This window comes from Homarus americanus, unplaced genomic scaffold, assembly GCF_018991925.1.
Source record: "Homarus americanus isolate GMGI-L3 unplaced genomic scaffold, GMGI_Hamer_2.0 scaffold40841, whole genome shotgun sequence".
Lineage (NCBI taxonomy): Eukaryota > Metazoa > Arthropoda > Malacostraca > Decapoda > Nephropidae > Homarus > Homarus americanus.
In genome coordinates this window covers 930201-939160 of record NW_024739413.1, presented here as the reverse complement: position 1 = coordinate 939160, position 8960 = coordinate 930201, and positions in this window count along the sequence as shown.

The window sequence follows — 8960 nt, the reverse complement described above, 5'->3', positions numbered from 1 at the left end:
AAAAGCTACATATATAGATCACCAAAAAAGCTGTATACTCAACAGTATTCCCTCAATTTTTGTTGTACAGGATGCATATTTAATTTCCAAAAAATGCCCATATTTTCTTTTCTCTTTTACCCTCTGCACCAATGATCGGCTCGTTAGCCGCTTGGGCGATAGGTCACGTCTCTGATTACTTTTCCATTTCTTTTATCCTCTTCACCAAAAGATCAGCTCGTTAGCCGCTTTGGCGATCGGTCACGTCTCTGTTACGCACTGTTGGCGAGTACTGGGCATGCATCGGCTCCTGAATGTACCTGAACCCGCTCCAGTGTTGGTCAAGTCTTGTCTTGAAAGAGCTCACACTCGGTGCCGTCACAACACTTTCTGGTAGATTGTTCCAAGAGCTCACAACTCTCACTCCGAAAAAGTTTGCCCTCACAGTTTTCTGGTCTTGGGGCTTCTTCAATCTTGAGCTGTGACCCCTTGTGGGGTGAGCGTCCGCCAGCTCGAAGTAAGGACACTCGACTGAGTAGTGACCCTTGAGATGCTTATACACCTCAACGAGGTCCCCCCTTGCCCATCTGAAGTATAAGCTAGGCAAGTTCAGGCGATCCAATCTCTCAGGGTAGCTGAGGTGCCGAAGGGCAGGCACCAGTCTGGTGGCCCACCTTTGAATATTTTCAACCAACTGACAGTCCCTAGCATATCTCGAGGACCAGACGGGGTGACAGTACTCCAGATGGGGAAGCACTTCACTCTTGAAGATCGTTACGAGGGACGGACCGTCTAGATATCTGAACGACCTTCTTATAAGACCCAATAATTTATTTGCCTGATTTACCTTCTTCTCGCAATGGCCCGAGAACTTCAGCTCATTGTCAACATACACACCTAGGTCCTTCTCACATTGTCTCAAATAGTGCAGTTTCTTCAGTGCTGGATTAACCATGAGGCACTTGAGGCACTTGCCTCAGGCCCCCCGACTCTAAGGGGCCCCCAAATCCAAACATTCTCGAAGTTGAAGCATATATAACATGAACTTCGTTCAACGATGTCCTAGCAACGTCTCAATTTTCTGTCTCTTATGAACATTGACTGTGTTATTTTGCAGAAGCTTAATAATGATGAAATCATTGATATATTTTAGTATATTTTGTTCTTGATATATATATATATATATATATATATATATATATATATATATATATATATATATATATATATATATATATATATATATATATATATATATATATATATATATATATATATATATATATATACTGTATATATATATATATTTGGGGTATGCTATAACGAATCTAATTGGTTCTAGAACCTTGTTCATTATAGCATTCGTTCGTTATAGGATTAATCCGTTCCAGGCCCCCAAATACAACCACTTAACACTGAAAAATATAATATAAAATTGTAAAAATTGTAAAAAAGTGCATACATATGCATCTAAACCCCTGAAATAAAGAATATCATTAATACTTGTAATAAAAATAAATAAATAAATAAAAATCTTTAAATAATGTTTGTTGTAGGAGTTTCGTTCGTTATAGCATTCTCAATTTTATAGGTAAAACCCTTTGTTATAGCATACCCCACTGTATATATATATAACCTTGAGGGTAGGGGGCCCCAAGTTGATCTGTGCCTCAGGCCCCTCTTAAGCTTAATCCGGCCCTGAGTTTCTTCATCCCGTTGGGACATATGATGCGTCTCCTTACCGTTGGTACGCCCCAGGTGCATCCTCTTACACTTCGTGACATTGAATCTCAGCAGCCATTTCTTCAACCATTCTTGGAGCCCACAAAGGTTCTTCTGCAGGTCTTCACAGTCCGCTTGGTTCTTGATTTCCCGAAATAACTTGGCGTCATCGGCAAACATTTGTATGGAGCAGTGTACGTCGTCAGGCATGTCATATTTTAAACAAACAAACAACAGCGGGCCCAATACACTGCCCCGCTTGTGACAGGTACAGATGATTTTCGTGCCATTTTCGTGGGGTACACTGTCGATAGCCTTGGCAAAATCTTAGTAAATATTGGTGATATTACCACCCCATTCCAGAATATGGGTCCAAATATCCAATACCTTGAGGAATTGTGTTAAGCAGGAGTGCCCCGGCATAAAACCGTGTTGGCAATCCTTTACAAGGTTGTTTCGTAGTAGATGTTCCATCGCGGCATCTCTGATAATACTCTCAAGTACTTTACATATTATGCTGGTCAGGCTCAACGGTCTATAATTATTCGTGGAGTGACGATCGCCCTTCTTGATGATAGGACTCATATAAGCCACTTTCCATTCACTGGGGACCTTACGTTCATCCAGGCATTTACAAAACAGGATCTTCAGGGGCTCGGCAAGCTCGTTGCTCAACTCTTTTAGCACTCTAGGATGCACCATGTCAGGGCTGGGACTCTTATGGACCTTTAGCTTTGACAGTTTATTTCTAATACCCTCTTTTGTGAACACAATGTGGGTCAGTGCTGTGTCGAACCGTCTGTCCTCAAACGCAGGAATGTTCATCGCATCCTCTCTTGTTAACACCGAGGAAAAGAAGCTGTTCAATGCCTCAGCTTTATCCTGGTCAGAATCTGCGTAACTACCATCTTCAAGCCTCAGGTCTGATACTCCTACTCGCGTTTTTAATTTCGACTTTGCATAACGGTAAAACGCCTTTGGGTTTGACTTGACCTCGCTTGCAACCAGCCTCTGGAACTCCTTTTCAGCCCTTCTACATTCTATCTTTGCTTGGTTTCTGGCTCTTGCATACATCCTCCTGTCCTGCTCATCATTTGACCCAACCCACGACTTGAATTTCTGGGTTTTCTTCTTAACTTTGTCAACCTCGGCATGGTTCATGTGTAGGGATACCCTCGTATTCCTAGAGCACTGGGTTTGGTCTTGGGTATGTATTTATTGATCAAATGGGTCACTTTACTAGTTATGATATTCAGCGTAGTGTCTGCGTTCTTGTGCCTTAATGAGTCAGGCCAGTGGATACCCCTCATCTCTTCCCTCATCCCGTTGTAATTTCCCCTGTAATATTTGCACCTTGGCCTGGCCTTATCTTGAACTAAGTAACAGTTAAATCTGAATGACAACACTCCTGAAACTGATGATATATAATACATAGGAGTAAAAACAATTTGTAACGTGTAAACAAATATATCAACTGTTCCCACTCGCTCAGAATGGCTGGGTGGAAAGGGAGGCTCAGACTGGGGGTGAAAAATTTCTGAGGGGAGGACCGGCAAATTGTAAATGTCAAATTACTCTCTAAAGGCAGGAGGTCTAATAGAGCTAGTACCCATTTAGTACTTCTATTTTTTAAAGAGAATTCATGTGATTCTCAACTGAGATTTTACTGCCTAGCAAGGTAGGACAAATGGAGGGAAGAGCTATTAGGTCAAAGAGCCATATTAATGGTCAGGTTATATAAAAATGTGATGAAAAAAGAGCCTTTATTAAATACTGTATACTGCTCTGTAGTAAGTTACAGGTATTTACAAGTTATTTCTTAGAATAATAAATGTTTGTGGAAACTTTAATAAATAACATGATCTCATTCATACTGTAAGTATAAAGAGGGACACAATTCACTCGTGCAACATAACGGAGAGAATGAAGAATATTAAGAGATGATAATCTTCATGTAAACAAGAAACCTTATCGTTAAAATTGCTTACACTGCAAAAACAGTTTCAAGACATGCAGGAATATTAATAGTAAATATATGAGGAGTGATATAGCTTAAAATTACTTAGTGTATGACATTAATAGTAAAAAATTTCATAAAGTTTTTAGTATCATAATGCAGGAGCTAAATGATTTATTTATTTATGTACTGTACAGTATGTGAAAAATGCATTGTCAAGATAGATGTACTGTACCAGTACATTAAACACTTATTAATAGTATACAGTACAGTAATTAGAGAAAAAAAAAATTATTTCAGTTGATTACTGAAAGAAAGGAAGATATAAATACAGTGCAGTAGTACCATTCCCAAGTGAACACAGTGATGTTTCATTTATATTACTCAGGTTCTCAACTGGCTCAGCCATGTTAATATTGTTATTATTATCCACTCTGCATCTGTATTTTTCTGGCTAAATAAACTGCTACAACTGTTTCAATTACCATGGAACCCTATTGAGTCTTAAGAAACACATAGCCCAAATATATTCCAGCAATCTGTGAAAATTGTCAATCTCTTTTTTTTTTTTTTTTACTAAACCTACAATGTTACTTTTTTACCTTTGTCTTCTATAAACTGAAGAAACAAATCTTGTTTGAAATGTCTTTTTTATAAAGGTAGTACAAAAATACAAAAAAATTCCCCAAGGTATCTTTAGGCCAGCTCATGTTGAATAATACAGTATTAAAATTTAAGGAAATTGTAGCAAGCCGTTTTCTTTATAAATACAGTACAGTACTCTGGAGGTTGTAGATATATTACGGTAATAACAAATGAAAGTGACCTCCTTTTGGTGGTCTTTTGCCTTTCCTTGCTAATTGACTGACCCTTAGAGAATTTTTATCCCGTGCAAGAATACACACTGTACAAGCAGTTTAGCACTACTGCAGTTGTGACCCTTTCTTGGTCATGCTTGATTTTGTACCCTTTAATTAATATTTAGAAAATTGGATACAACAAATGTCTAAAAGGGACACATTGTGTGTGTGTGTGTGAGTACCAAGCAAAGATATTTTTTTCTAACAGTGAGTAAAAATCACTTAAATTTATATTCTAGGAGAGAAACCACAGGATAGATTCTGTACTGTACTTCACAAGGAAGGAAAGTAGAAATTATTACGCATACAAGCACAAGTACTGGGTAAAATGTAGGGCTTTGAACTTGTAAGACAAATTCTAAGAGGACAACTACAGTACGTATGTACAGGTACCTCTCTCAAAATTGGTCTTTGGACAGCAGTGAGAGAGTCTATGCATACTGTATTCTGCTAATAAAAACTAAATTTTATAGTAGTGGGCTAGTTATAGTATAGTACTGTATATTTATAGTTGAGATGGATTTGCTTTTCTTAAATCTGTACAAAGTACTGGATCACAGATTAGGAATAAGAGAGATGGATAATTATTCAGATTTCGGATGCTAAGCATTGGTTAAGAATGTCTTGGTAAAAAATTACAATACAGTACTAAATAGTAAGTGAAATATTAAAGTAATGATTGACAAAGTTACGTAATTATACTGAGGGAAGAGATGACTCCTATTCTAGTGTTTAGATATGGCGAGTTAACATTCTAAAGGATAAAATTTTGAGTACTGTACAGTATTTAATGTACTTTTTAAGTAGGAAGATCTGTCCAGGTATCTCTCATTTAATGATTGCTCAATTAGGGATATTTTGGTTCAATGATTTAAAATAATAATAAAGTAAATAATACAGCAATAAATAAATGTAACACTTAAATTGCAAGGTGGACTGATAATAATTATGTAGATGATATTCTGAAAGAGTAATGGTAAATGGAGTAAAAAAACCCACAAGGGAGAAATAAAAGATGAATCTTGAAGCTGGTATACTAGGACCCTCTTCAGCCAACTAACAGAACAAAGGAATCAGGTCATATAACCTGTTCCTGAGGTGAGGTAGGGTAGGAGTTAAGGATAATCTTGATGACAGTATTCAGGATCAGATTTGAGGTCCACTGATAATATTTCTCATTTTCCCCAATTTTAGCGTTCATTTCACTTAGTGATTGGGTTTTTGGGAATGCATTCTGATTACTAAATTAGAGATGCCTGTACAGTGTGTATATACGAGGATCATTCAATAAGTAACGAGACTTTTTGATGTAGACGGCAAAGGGGAGGGACAACCGCAGGTATCATGTTATGACATAGTTTAGGCATGCATAAGCTACATTTTCATCTGTTTGTTTAGTCAATTCATTCGATTATCAATTAGTCACCAGAAGTGTTGCATTAACGATGAGCGCTCCGCTTGAATTTTGTACTCTGGAAGAACAATGATCTGTTATTTGTTTTTTAAATTCGGAAGGGATATACCCGGTAACTAATTGCATCAGTCGAGCGAAACATTTACAAGTGGGTTGAATAATTCATGATTGGTCAAACAAGCATTGTGGACGAAGAATCTGCCAGACGACCTATCGAAGATTCAACACCCACATTGCACCAGAACATTGAGCAGAAAATTTAGGACAACTGATGCATTACAATTGAACAAATTGCGACAGATTTGAATGCCAGTGTTGGTTACAGTACACAACGTTGTTTGTGATGTTCTGAAGTTTAATGACGAGATGAAGAAAAAATCCGAAATTGGTTACGGAGTCAGCCGAAAGAATAAGAAACTCATCGAAAGATGGGTCAAGTGCATAGCTGCAGAGGGAGATTATGTGAAAAATAGGTATGTGAGCATTAATAATAAATCACTACTTCTGCAGTTATAATCATTTGTCTCATCACAATATCTAATTTGTCCATAAAAGAAAGAGAGATCTTCTAGGTATTTAAAAACAAGGCAGTTTATAAGTTTAAAGATAGGTGAAATATAATGATTAAAGTACCAGGCACTGTATGAAAGTTTAAATATTTCAGTATCAGACAAGAAAATGGTTAAACATCTACTAATATTGATGTAGATGACATAAAATTCTAGGTATTTTAAAACTGTATGATCAAAGAATATAAACGACAAAGTGAAGGCCATGCTTCACTTTGTTTACAGACTACAAGCTATAGAAAGGCAGAAAAATATTCTAAAAATTAAATGAGAAAACTGAATGATCTATTAATGGTTTGGTGTATCGGTATGAGGGTGAGGATGGTCTAGTGTTATCAGTAAGGAAAATACAATAATCATAGGTTATCAACAAGGTGGAAGGGATGGCCAGGATTTGGATCAATATGAATGACTTTTTTCACATATACAATAGGAGCAAGGCTGGTCTAAAGGCATTAGTTTAAGTGATAGGATGCCATATAGGTAACTGGAGGCAGCAGATTCAGGGCTAGAGGGATGTGAGTGTGGTGCGCATAAGGGTCTCGGTATTAAGATGAAAGGTAGGCTTCTAGATTACAGAATCATCATAATAGATAGGATGGTCTATGGTTTCAAGAGAGGCGGGCTGATCCATAACATCAGAATGAAAGATGAACTGATATAAGGTACTACATGTATTGAGATGATTGAAAGCATCAGGGTAAAAGATGGGGTGGCCTGGGCTCCAGGGTATCAGAAAGATGAGGTTGGTTTAAAGCTCTGGCTCCCAACCAGTGGGTCATGGAGGCTTGTCCTGTGTATGATATTTGATAGCATATGGACAACGATCCTGTAAGTCGAGATTTTGTGGCAGTTCATAATTTTTTTGCAAAGGCTTCAAAATACCTGTATTTACAGTACAGTATACAATACAGTACTGTACTGTACTGTATTTAACAATTATTTCCAATTTATTCACAGAATTTCTCACATAGGTGCATTTACACTTTGTGTTTCCTAATGTGTGTCGTTTATGATGCATGGATTCAATATCTCTGTGGATGTTTGAAAGGCATAGTAGGTAACGAGTTTTAGGGTGACATATTTAGCTGTGCAGGTGCTTCCCCATCTCGAGTACTGTCACCCCGTCTGGTCCCCGAGATATGCTAGGGACTGTCAGTTGGTTGAAAATGTTCAAAGGAGGGCCACCAGACTGGTGCCTGCCCTTCGGCACCTCAGCTACCCTGAGAGATTGGAGCGCCTGAACTTGCCTAGCTTATACTACAGACGGGCAAGGGGAGACCTAATTGAGGTGTATAAGCATCTCAAGGGGCACTACTCAATCGAGTGTCCTTACTTGGAGCTCGCGGACGCTCGCCCCACAAGGGGTCACAGCTCAAGATTGAAGAAGCCGCAAGTCCAGAAAACTATGAGGGCAAACTTTTTCGGAGTGAGAGTTGTGAACTCTTGGAACAATCTACCAGAAAGTGTTGTGAAGGCACCGAGTGTGAGCTCTTTCAAGACAAGACTTGACCAACACTGGAGCGGGTTCAGGTACATTCAGGAGCCGGTGCATGCCCAGTACTTGCCAACAGTGCGTAACAGAGACGTGACCGATCGCCCAAGCGACTAACGAGCCGATCAGTGGTGAAGAGGTTAAAAGTAAGTAAAAAAAGGAAGACAGGAGATACAGTAGTCTAAGGTTATGAGAATGATATTTAGGATGATATTATTCCCAGGATGAAATGCAGGATGTTGTTAACTTACCAGTTTTGGGATAGTAAAGGGTGTCCACAAGAAACCTTTACAACTTTGAATCACTATGAACAGCAACACATATTTTAATGAAGTTTGCTGTATTGAAAAGAACATATCCTAAAGTTTATGTTCACGTACTGTCATCATTATTCCAGTTTGATATGAGCCCCCTTTGTCATCCGGAGAATATCAAGGCGATACTCGAGCTCTCTCCAGGTTCGCTCAAGCATGCTTGCATCTACTGTTGCAACAGCATCAGTGATCTACTGTAGCTCCTGTATTATATGTAATAAACTTTTTACATAGCTTAACAATATGCAAAAATCTGCACTAAATTATATGATCCCACTCGGAGGCTATGCTTATTCAAAGTTGTTAAAGTTTCATGTGAACACCCTGTATATTCAGGACCAACCTAAAAGAAAGAGCAAACTAGTAATTCTAATTTCACCATTATTATGTCGCTCATTGTGGTATGAGCAATACTGCACTGCAAAAAAATAAAAAAAGCAGATAATTACACGTACTGTAATTATAACCAGGATCATGAAAGTAACCTTTAGAGGGTGGAGTGTTGGAGGAGAGGGATAGGGTTGGTGGGGCATGCAGATCGAAGCATTCTGGTTTAAACCATATTTACTGCAAACCTGTGAAAGCAGTACACCATGGACTGGCATTCCTTAATATAAGTTATATTAGAGGATAAATTATGGTCTCATCGG